The sequence below is a fragment of the Prionailurus bengalensis genome, chromosome C1 (genome assembly GCF_016509475.1).
Source record: "Prionailurus bengalensis isolate Pbe53 chromosome C1, Fcat_Pben_1.1_paternal_pri, whole genome shotgun sequence".
In the NCBI taxonomy this organism is placed as follows: Eukaryota; Metazoa; Chordata; class Mammalia; order Carnivora; family Felidae; genus Prionailurus; species Prionailurus bengalensis.
The window spans coordinates 211,260,863-211,273,575 of record NC_057345.1 but is presented as its reverse complement, the minus strand read 5'-3'; the positions used below and the strand labels follow the sequence as shown (position 1 = coordinate 211,273,575).

Genomic DNA, 12,713 nt, shown 5'->3' with positions numbered 1-12,713 from the left:
TCTGGGATGAAACTGGAAAATCCCTGATTCTTGGTCCTGCATCCAGCTGGGCAATTGTTGGGTAACAGGATTAAGCTAAGAATGAGGCATTCATAAGGAAAATACAAATGAGGAATTCTGTTAGCCTGCCTCTAGAAACTAAAAAATTCTGTATTCTTGAGCCATCATTTGCATGGGCCCCTTACATATAGTGAATTCAGTAATGTTTGTGAGAGTCTGTAGCAGGATTCTAGTGAAGGAGAAGGGGGCAGGGGGAATAAAGGAGGAAGAAAAAAAAAGTGAGGTAGGAGGAAAGATGGAGAAATAGAAGGGAGAGAAGACAAGAGAGCAATGAAGGCAGGATCTAAAAATAACACCTTAGATTTACTGAACATTCACGTGGACGGGCATTGCTCTAAGTGTGCTATTTCTATAAACTCATGTAATGTTTACAACACATTTCAGATAAAAGAAAACTGAGGCCCCGAGAGATTAATTTTCCAAAGGTCACCGAGCTAGTAAATCATAGAATGTGCGTTTGAATTCAGGTAGTCTAGATTTACTGCATGCTATCAAGATGGCACCCGATGATATTTGTGCTGTAAATTGCTGCCGTCAGGAAAAAGGCAAGCTCCATGCTGCCGAGGATCTTATTTTTTCAGTACTGCGTCCTCAGTACCATTTGAGAGTGGATGTGAGTTAGTGAATATTTGTTTAGTCCCTACTGTGGAACCGGTCTAAGTGCTGGAGATCCAGCAGCGAACATTCCACACACACTCAAGAAGCTTATATTCTAGGGGAAAGTACTTGATATATGGAAGATGTGTGTGCAGGATTATTCTGAAAATAAAATGAACTAGGAGATAAAAGCGGACTTTGCTCCTGTCATATTGGATTCTTTTTTTCTTTTCTTTTTTTCTTTTAATACCAACAAACCAACATCATCAGTCAATACAGACAGCAAGCTTCCGGTGCCAAACAAACAAGAACAAGCAAACAAAACAAAAAACCAAAACCAACACCAACAAACAAAAAAGCCATAGAGCAAAAAACATAAAATACATATAGCAAACGTTGTAACATTGGACAGATAGGACAATGAAACATGCAAAAACATGGGAACAGCCACAAAGAAAATACAGACAAACTACACAGTTGTCTGAATCTAGGTGAACTACATAGTGAGGCTCGCTAGAATGTGTATGTTCTGATAGTGACACCCTACAATGTTACACTGAACTCGAAACATCAAGTTCCAACGAACCTTTGTTTAATAGTACATGGAAATACAATAATTCTGGAAAGGACTTCTGCACCTGGGGACTTTCATGCTGCTAACCAACCTTGAAATCAAACTGCTAAATAGGGCTTAGTGCACTGGCAAATCTTGAAGTCTTTTTTTTTTTTTTAATTTTTTATACCAGTGTTCAGGTTAATGGTTAAGGGTTGGTATTTAAAGTATACTGCAGTTTCTTTTAGTTAATAATACATCATCCCATGGGTTCTGAAGAATCTGTCAAAACAAATAATGGCAAACTAGACCAATGCTTCGTTTGGACTAGAGGCTGCCTTGGACAAAATGAATCTGGTTATCCGTTTCCAATAGACAGGAGTCATTAATTTCCTTAGGAGAGATCTATAGAACTGGAATGCCTGAGTCTCATAGATGGTTTTAAATCTCTTGTTCCATTTAGAATTGTTTCTATTTTACTGGTGTTTCTCACTGTTGCCTGTAGTAACATCAGGTATTTCTCAGTTTTTAGAATGAACTATTTGTTTCTTTAAACACAGGACCCCACACCTTGGATTTCACAGTCTATTGAAATCAAGGTCAACTGGAAACTAATACTCTGCTTCCATTCATTTTGTGCCTTCAGACTTCAACCGAAACCACTGAGAGAGGATAGCCTCAAATACCATGTAAGTCTGGGATGTGACGATTTGCTTTCCAAGCCAAAATATGTTGGGATTTCTTTCTTCCTTCCTTTCTCTTTCTCTTTTTCTTTCCTTCTCCTTTACTTTCCTTTATTCCTCCCTTCCTTTCTTTTCTCTCATTTTCTATTTTGCTTTTTGATCCTACTTAACTATCTTGCTTAACTATTAGACTACTGTTAGCATTTTACCAACAAGGAACATTTTTTATTGCTTCTCAGTGGAAACATTTCATGTCTTAAAACTATTCATGAACTTATAAATAGGAAGATTTTTTTTTCCACAGAAAATATTCCTCGGTCTTTACAAGGATGCTAAGTCAAATCTGTTTGACTTTACTTTTACTCTCTTTGTTCTTTCTTTGGGGAGCTGATTGGCTCTAGAATACAGACTCATTGAGGTAGCAACTTGATCTAACTTTAAAAAAATGTATTTGTTCAATTGTTCAAACAAAACTATTTTTATTTATTTATTTACTTATTTGTTTAATGTTTATCTTGAGAGAGCGATAGAGCACACGTACACGAGTGGGGGAGGGGCAGAGAGAGAGAGGGAGAGAGAATCCCAAGCAGGTTCTGGCTGTCAGCACTGAGCCCAACACTGGGCTCGATCTCACAATCCATAAGATCATAACCTTATGAGCCGAAATCAACAGTTGGATGCTTAACCAACTGAGTCACCCGGGGATGGGGGGCAGGCGGGGTGGCGGGTGGGCAAGTAAACTATTTTTAAAAACAATCAAGACACCTCATGTTTTACTCATTAAAATTAAATGTGAAAAATACCATTTCTAACCTAAGTTTAAGTAAACTTAAAGGAAAAATCCTTTCCAATTTCCTGCAAGGTGGAAAATTTCCATAATAACATTTTTGGGAAAAAAATGCAAAACAAAACCAAGTAAAAAACAAGCAGAGGTTTTACCTTTGTGGTTGAAAACTGAAGTCAGAACCGGCATTGGGAATTAACATCACAAAGTTGATTAAAGAGACAAACTTACAAGTGCAAAGCACGGAGACCTAAGGTGTTCTCTTAGTTCTTAGAGAACCCTGCTTTTGGGGTGTGCACAGGTTTCTAGAATTAACAGTCCAGCCCATAAACATTTCAGCTCTATTTGTGTTCCTGAAGGGGAACAGAATATGCCACCTCAAAATATCCCACTTTGGTATGATGCTCAGTTGCAGGTGAAGGCAACTGAGAACCAAAGGGATACAGGGTACAGGATGTGCACTCTACCCTCCCCCAGTTGGCCTCAGAGTGAGGCACGTGCACCCCTGTGAGAGTGTTCTCCCCTCTCCCATATCGGGGAGTCTAGAACAACCCTTTGCACCAGAGACAGAGACAGTACAGAGGATGAATCTGCGTAAATAAACCTTAATAAAGAAGTCTTATCTACAATTAGCTTCTGCAACCTATTTACCACTCTTAGAAGCCCAAACCTCCTTTTCTCTGGCAGTCACTTCTCTATAATTTGTTGCCTTCTGTTAAAATACTATGTAAGCCCCAAGTCTCACCACTTCTTTGGGTTTTTCCCTTCTTTTCTGTGAGGTCCCTGTGCCTGTAAAAATATTGACGTCAAATAAAAGCTGTATGCTATTCTTCTGTTAGCCTATCTTCTGTCAGTTTAATTCACACGCCTCTGGCATCGAACCTAAAAGAGTAGAGGAAAAGATTTTCCTCCCCTACACTGCCAAAGGGCCTGCTACAAACGGTTTCGTGAGTCTGAGCAGTTTTATAAGTCCTAGCACCCGTGTGCAGTGGAAACATAACGGGCAACGATTAAATCTACCCGCGTTCTTTAAGCACCTGCGGTGTGCCATAGCTGTGTTTGGAACCGTGAAAAAAATGCCACGCGGGCCAGCCTCAAAGGAACCAAGGATGCAGAACAGAAGAGAAAAGACAATCGAGAGAACAAGCAACAGTGGAAACCCCATGTGGACCCAGGGTTATTTGAGACGATGGAGAAAAGCAAGGTGCCTGGGGCGGCTGCTGGCACCCGGGAAGGACTTCGTGATGCTTGAACCCAATATTCTTTTTATTTATTTATTTAACATTTATTCATTTTTGAAAGACAGAGTGTGAGCGGGGGAGGGGCAAGGAGAGAGGGAGACACAGAATCCCAAGCAGGCTCCAGGCTCTGAGCTGTCAGCACAGAGCCTAATGGGGGGCTCGAACCCACAAACCATGAGATCATGACCTGAGCTGAAGTCAGACGCTCAACCGACCGAGCCACTGAGCCACCCAGGCACACCAAGAAATACCTTTAGATGGTAGGGTGATAGGATTTAGCCCACAGTTAGGGTCTCTCCCAGCATTTAGCCGTGCGCACCTGGAAAAGGCTTCTCTCCTGAGCCTCGGCTTCCTTAGACTGGTCGAGGCCACCTGTACAAGCACCTACTTCTAGGACGAGGTCAAGCTCTGCTCTGCCTACCGAATGGGGTGCCTTCAAGGCTATGCATAAACAGGCAATGTAATTCATTAATTTACATACAATATGTAAAGATAAGCCCTTGCTTCAAATTTTCTATCCTACAAATCATTGAAGGCATGACCCATCTTTCATCCTTCGTTTTCTTTTTAACATTTTTTATGTGCAGAATTACCCAGGGAACACGGCTGAAGTGCAAGCCCTTCTGAACTTCTGCTCCCTGACAACCAGTCCTGGTTCTGATTCAGGGAGTCTGGGCTGGGCCCAGGGATTTGCATATTTAAGTTGCCCCAGGTGATTCTGATGCCCTGGTTTGTGGATTGTTGTCCTGGGTTGTGGGCAACAATTCAGGAACACTGAAGCAGGGGATTAAGCCTGACCCTGAGCCATTTCTCCAGCTGAGTACTTTCAGAGACTTTAGGGAAGTTTCAAATCAATCTCTTTGGAATGTTTCAGATTAGAGATAAACCCCTTAGATCTGTTTTGATCCAGTCGTGGTTACAGGCTGAACCAAAATGAACTACAACAGGGCACTGATTATCTGGTTATAGTTAAATCCACAGGCCAAAGTTTTCCAAGTTGTGTCAGTGATCGAAACAACACAAAAGGGGGCAGCGGGGAGAGGACAGACAAAGAAATTAGCAACTGACTCTGCTACGAAACTACTGAGTTTGCAGTGACCAAGGTGTTCCTCCAGAGGAACATGGACTTTTTCTTGTGATAACCATCTCAAGATACTTATTTTGAGATGCCCTATTGCCATGCTGAAGGGTCTTCACTTACTGGTACTGTGCTTCTCCGTGCCCGGCCTGAATTTGTTACTCCTTCACTCATGTTCCTTAGCTAAGAGTAAAAACGACTGGTACTCTCCACTGTGAAACAAACCAATAAACAGAAACACTTCTATATGTAAGGCAAATATTAAAACAGTCCCTCGGTTTACTCATCTTATTGTCAAGTGTGGTGAGTGCTAATTTGGGTCTTCAGTGAACATGCTTACATTTTCAGAGAGGGAAGTCATTGGTCCAAAGTCACAGCCCCGCTGTGGGCCAGGCTGCGTGCAATGATGGTATGATAGGACAGGGTGGGGTCTAATGTCTCAGGCCCTCGCTTTGATTGCTTGGATTCAGTAGGACCACCCCAATTCTGATGATTTTCAGTCAATTTTCTTTCCAGCCTCCTTTAAAAAATTTTTTTTTTTTTTAACATTTATTCGTTTTTTTTTGAGAGAGAGAGACAGAGTGCAAGCAGGGGAGAAGCAGAGAGAGAGGGAGACAAAATCTGAGGCAGGCTCCAGGCTCTGAGCTGACAGCACAGAGCCCGACGCGGGGCTCAATCTCGTGAATCATGAGATCACGACCTGAGCCAAACTGGATGTTCTACCGACTGAGCCACCCAGGCACCCCCTCCCCAGCCACCCTTTATACTGTCTCTAGAATGTAGATGGGGTGATTCCCTGTTAAACACCTTACACTGCCTTCAATATAAAATTGAAATGCTTCTAAAATGGAAAAAACTGAGGGGGGGCTTTCATAAATATGGAATATTTCTCCCCCTCCTGCTCCCCACCTTTTCTCTCTCTCCCCCCACCTCCCAGTAAGAACCCTGACCTTCCACCAGGTTGCCAGAACTCCTCCCTCCTAACTTTTGATGCTTACTTCGCCAGAGCAGTTTTACAAGTAGTTTGGAAACTTTGCTACTCTACCACTGGGATGGGAATTCCTTGAGTTCATCCCTGCTCATATCCCCAGCACTGGCACATGGCCTGGAGTTTTTGTTAAATAAATACATTTTTTTTAAAATTTTTTTTAACGTTTATTTATTTTTGGGACAGAGAGAGACAGAGCATGAACAGGCGAGGGGCAGAGAGAGAGGGAGACACAGAATCGGAAACAGGCTCCAGGCTCTGAGCCATCAGCTCAGAGCCCGACGCGGGGCTCGAACTCACGGACCGCGAGATCGTGACCTGGCTGAAGTCGGACGCTTAACCGACTGCGCCACCCAGGCGCCCCAAATAAATACATTTTTTAAAGAATGAACGAATGATTTGTCTCAACAACTGATGTATATATCTCATGTGCTTCATTGAAAGTCATAACAAATAATATATTTATAATAATATTCACTTTTACTCAGCTCATCTGAAATAGTTTAGTATTTAATTGACATCACAGTACGTGTTCTTCCTAAGTGGTACATCATATAAATATTTTTCTGTTTTCATAGACTACTTTTTATTTATTTAAACAATTTTTTAATTGAAGTATAGTTGACATATAATATTAGTTTCAGGTGTACAACATAGTGATTCGACATTTACATAAGGGACGAAATGCCCACCATGGTAAGTGTAGTTACCATCATCACCTTACAAGGCTATTACAATATTATCGACTGTGTTCCTGATGCTGTAGTTTTCATTCCCATGAGTTATTTATTTTCTAACTGGAAAATTGCTTTTAAGTGTATTTATTTACTTTGAGAGAGACAGAGACGGCGTGAGGGAGGGAGGGGCAGAGAGGGAACGAGAGAGAGAGAGAGAGAGAGAGAGAGAGAGAGAGAGAGAGAGAAGGGACAGGCAGAGGATATTGTCAGCACAGAGCCTGACACAAGGCTCAAACTCATGAACCGAGAGATCATGACCTGAGCCAAAACTGGATGCTTAACAGACTGAGCCACGCAGGTGCCCCTCTAAACTGGAAAATTTTACCTCTTAATCCCTTTCACCTATTTCACCCATCCTGCAACTTCCCCCGCCTGCCCCCCCCCCCAACTGGCAATCACCAATTCTCTGTATTTATGTCTATTTCTGTGTGTTTTGTGTTTTAGAGTTCACACGTAAGTGAAATCATACGGAATTTGTCTTATGTTTGACTTACTTCACTGAGCATAATACCCTCTAGGTCCAGTGATAGATTACAGTTAAATTTTTAAACAAGCGTTGTGATAATTTTTTAAAAAATCAACGTTTGAGGTTAAGAACCTACTTCTAATCAGACTCTGATGGCCATTCACAAATCCAAGTTTGCTTCATTAAACCCTGATTCCGGAAATACCCAGCTCAGTTCCAGGCTTGGGTTTCAATGCCATGAGGGGTTAGCAAACGAAGATGGCCGTCCCCGCTATCGCTTACAGAAGATGACCCACATAGATGGCTAAGAACTGAATCCAATCTATTCTGACCAAGGGAAAAATGCAACAATCCTTAGAAAGACAAGCCAACAAGCTGAGCCTCACTAATACACAGGTAAGAGTGAAACAGGGGCTATTTCCAAGACATTCGGCAGTTTGACTGCTCTTCGCCTGGGCATAAAAATGATTTCCATATTTACAAAGGGCATGGAAGAGGCATGGAGTGGTCACACCCAGAGTTCTAGAGTCAGACCGCCAGGCTAACATGCCAGCTTTACTACTCAGCACTCTTACGACTTGCTTTACTTCACCTCCCTCTGCCATTTCCTCATCAGTAAAATAGAATAATTGTAACCTCCCTCATGGGAGTGCAGGGGGATTCTAATTACCACATATGGAATGTTTACCACCATGCCTGGCACACAGTAGGCGGGCTCAGCAAGTATTAGCTATTGTAATTATCCACTTATATCTACTCTTCCAAGTTGTGTGTGTGTGTGTGTGTGTGTGTGTGTGTGTGTGTGTTGTGAGAAATGACTAGAAGATTTTCAAATGCTTTCTAGCATCTCTAGGGAAAAGGTTATGTTTTCTTTTTTTTTTTTACCTTTTTGATTCAATTTATAAATAAAAGTATTAAACAGCATTGCATCTCTCTAGAGCTATGACTTTATGGTGTTTATTATTTTTTTAAAATATACTATCCTGTGTTTTTATTTTATTCCTTCATTTTATTCTGCCAGTGTTTTATTCAGGTCTTTTTCATCAGGACACTTACAAGATGGCAGTTTTTCTGCAATATCTCGCTCCAGTCTGGAGGTGGTTTATAGTGACTTGTAAAATAACATGGAAACAAAAAATTAGGACACCTATAATTTTAGTTTATGTACTAGGAGTTAAGTTGCGGGTTATTAAATATTAAGCTTTCCTGAAATGGAGAATACTTCACTGGTGACAACTCTGGGATAAGAGCTTCCTTAAGGGGCAATTATTAGAGAACTTTATTATTTCTCCCAAGATTATTGGCTTATTCTATTATTCTTTTTCTTATTCTCTTAATAGTTCTCTTAGCTTTGATAATACATATTCTAATTTAAAATCATTGCAATTCATCTATGTTTCAAATTTATTAGCATAGAGCATGCAAACTATTTTTACTTACACGGGTACAAGTCATTATTTCCACATTTTCATTTTGTGTCTCAGCGATCTTTCTTTCTCTTTCTTTCTTTCTTTCTTTCTTTCTTTCTTTCTTTCTTTTTAATTAGCTGAGCCTGTGTTGTCTTACTTCCAACTATTTGCCAAAGACCTAGCTATTGTATTTTATAGTTTTCTATTTTCACTGACGCTCACTTGATTTTTCCCCTTCCGATTTCATTTTCTATATGTGAATTTTTAAAGAAACCTTTTGAGTAGATTGCTTACTATATTTGTCTTCGTTATTTTGTTAAGAATGTGATTTACAGCACTGGCAGGTAACCCCCGGACCTCTCTCCAGGCCTGCTTCCTGTCCTGGGAGGCTCACTGTGACGTCCTCAACTGGGGCTCCATTTCAAGGGACTTCTGAGATGTCAGACTTCCAGACAGAGATGGAGGGAGGGGGAGAGGGGTCAGGATATTCATCATCCTGACTCCCTCCCTGCCTCAGGGCCTTGAACTCCTGGGCCCCTCTGTCTGTGTTCTCTGCACCCCCCAGTTGGATGGCCAACTCAGTACCACTGTATTCCCGGCTCCCAGGAAAGGAAGGAGAGGTGGAACTAGTCAGGCTTCTCTGCTATGCTAATGGTTTCCCTGGGCCTCACCTTTGTAAACAGCGTATCCATAAATAAACTCTGCTGAAATCATCTGATCGTGAACGTGCCACGTGTGTCTTGTTGGGACACTGACTGACACCACAGCTATGCATTTTCCTCAGAGGACGTTTCAATACATCCCACAGGATTTTATTCCTCATCTTCTCATTCGCAATATTTATTTAACTATCATGCCATTGTGATCTTGACTTCTTTAAGCTAAGAGTTATTTAGGAGGAAGATTCAAAATGTATAGGTAGGCTTTTTTTGTTCACGTTTGTTTCTATTTGCTTGTAATTTTATTGCATGGTGAGCAGGTTTTGATTCTTGCTTTATTTGTGGAATTCGTGGGATGCCATCAGCATTTCTTTGTGATAAATTATGGCCAATTTTTATAAATATTTTAGGGGCACTGGAAAAGAAGGATTTCTATATTTAGGAGATTGTCTGACATATCAGGTCAATTGTCAATTGCGCTATTCAGGCCCCAGTGCCATTCAAAGCATGGGTCTTCGTTTCTTAACCTGTCCATGATTAAATAAATATAGAGCTTGACCATAAGGATTTGGAAAGGGGAGAGCGATTTGACAGAGCTAACAATGCTGGCTGAATCTAAAACAAGAGATTTGGGCTTATATTTTATATCTTTCTTATTCTACTTTCTTACAAGTCATTTTCATCACACTTTACAACGCTGATGGTCCAAGATAAAATGGAAAGTAAACCACAAAGCCAAACGGTCCCTTCACGACAGGAAGTTTGAGAAACGTTGCTCCGAACTCTTATTTTGGCCAATTTGATTTATCAAAGATCTTTTACGCACTCTTCACTCTAGCCCACACAGGGGACACATCTGTATCCACTTCTCCCCATCCCTTCCTCCACCACACATACAGAGAAAGTCCCAGAAAAAGGGACGCTTTCAAAGACTGAGGGTTTGGGTCACAGAAGAGGGCCGTCACGCAGTCTCTCTCCAATGACAGGTGCCGCTACTTTTGAGGACTTCACAGTCCCAACGTCAACCCCAGGACAAGAGGGACACACTCATATCTGCCACATCAGTTCATCCCCACAAAAAGCTGAGGAGATCAGAAAACTCGAGCCTGGGATGGGTGTTCGTCCTGGTCTTCTGACTTCATCTCTCCCCTGTGAGGTTGTGGGCAAAAACGAAACGACCAAGTTGAATGTGGCAGCACATGCCACACCACGTCAACATTTCACAACGTTATACGCACATGCAGAAATTCCACAAAATGATAGGAGGGGGAGATAACAGCCGAACGCCAACCTAGCCTGCTTTCCAGTCCTGTAGCCAGGCTTGGAGAAGCTGTTCGAGATGAACTAGGTGGTCAGCACCTGGGATAACGGAATTAATGAACCGTCTCTTTTTCAGATACATTTTGCATCTGAATGGTACTTATACTCTGTTCTCAAAGCATGTCTCGCTTCCTATCCTATAACCCGGGAAAAATTGAGTGCTGGAATTTAGAGCAAACTACTTTCTTCTAAAGGGTGTGCTTCGGAAATTGAAGAAATTATGCAGTCACCGTTAGAGAAACTCAAGCTCCACGACTCTCATTAGCCTGTTTTGGATAAGGGCACTGCCCTTGAAGAAATCATCGAACTCATTCCAGCGTCTTTGTGCTTTGTGAGAACATTAGCATTATTCTAAGTTCTTACTGTTATTAGTGTTTCACAAATGAATTACGGGAAAAAAAATCTTTATTTTTAGCCTTTTGCAATTACTAAAATAAGAAAGTGGTTTCCATGAAAAGTTATGTGAGATTTCACAGTGGGTTTCTATTAGAATTGCACTGAAATTTCTTGAAGTTGAAGCCAACGGTGTAAAGTTTTAGCCACATCTGTCTCCAAGATGAGTTATTAGGCTGACTTTGAAATACGATAACTCTGTTTTGCTGAGTCACTGTAATCTATTGTGGCCCATTGGCACATTTTGCTTTGAATCCTTGATATGGGGCCTGGCCACCACGGGCACTCCGTAAACGCTTCTTGGATGGAGCCATTCAACACTTTTTATACTGCTGAGGCAGAGTGATTTTGTGGACTGTTTTTCTTTCTTTAAAAAAATTTTTTTTAATGTTTATTTATTTTTGAGAGAGACAGAGCGTGAGCAGGGGAGGAATAGAGAGGGAGACACAGAATCTGAAGCAGGTTCCAGGCTCCAAGCTGTCTTCACAGAGCCCAATGCGGGGCTCGAACTCACAAACCGCGAGATCATGACCTGAGCCGAAGTCAAACACTTAACCAACTGAGCCACCCAGGCGTGCCTGTGGACTATTTTTCAAAACACTTTCATAAAGCTGATTGCATCTCCTGCTTCCTCACTTTTTTCCCCCATGACTTTCAAATTCAAAAAATGAGTCTTTTGTATGTATCAAGAATCTTACACGTTTACATCCTTTGACATAGCAATTCCATTTCTCGAATTTATACGGAGAATAGAATCCAATCCGAAGCAGAGTGCCATATACAAATATGATTACAGCACTATCATTTACAGTAATAAAAGATTTGTGCTATCCTTAGGGTCCACTAAGAGAGAAGTAGCCAAGAAAGACTGAATGTTAAAAAATGTTTCCAAGAGCACATAAATATTATTTACAGAGTCTATTTTTATAAGAAAAACGACTGTAGAATTGTAAACCCAGTATCTTTACATCTCTATTTTTAAGTATCCTACACATAATAAACACACTAGTGGAAAATAAGAAAAACATTAATGATCTTGCCATTAAGTACTGAAACTATGACTGACATTTTCCGTTCAAATTTTCAGAATTTTGCACATTTTCTTTCATTAAGCACACATCACTTTCATCATTGAAAATCACTGCACATTTTCTTTTTAACTAATCACTGTATACCTTAGCCTTATTACAGAGATTACAGAAAGTTCCTCATCCGTTACATATTTGGATCTGAAATAATAAAATTATGTATGTTTCTAGATGATACATAAAATACATGTAAATACTTGTGTGTTTGGTTGAGACTCCAACAGTATTTCAATTTTAGTTATTCAGGAATGGATACAGACTTCTAAGATGAGCATCATTTTATGTCCAAGTTTTAAAAGAGCATCAGGATTTGCAAAAGATGAGATTCAAGGTGTGTCTGTCGAACCAGCAGAGAAAGTAAGAGTCGCAGCAGGCCAGCCAGAGCAGCAGTGAGGGGGGAACACTGCTCTTTTGAGTACGCCTCCAGCTCTGCGGGGACATGCACACCTTGCACCGAAAGATGAAAAATTATTTCAAAAATACCCTTGTTTGGTGAACATTTCAACTCATTTTCAACGGTGAACTTCAGTTAAGATGCTAAGAGAAATTAGCTGAATGTAGTAGATATTTGCTTTCCTTCCCCCTCCATTTGACATTCTTCTTCTTCTTGGTTAGAGCACATCGTTTCTCTGGCCACTGTGACTGCTTCACAGTGGG

At 41.0% G+C, this 12,713-nt stretch overlaps 1 protein-coding gene across 2 annotated transcripts in view; it reads right to left on the bottom strand.

Moving 5' to 3' along the window:
* Positions 1–12,713, bottom strand: part of LOC122481854 (collagen alpha-3(IV) chain-like) — a 140,161-nt gene that overhangs the window by 102,179 nt on the left and 25,269 nt on the right. The window lies entirely within an intron of this gene.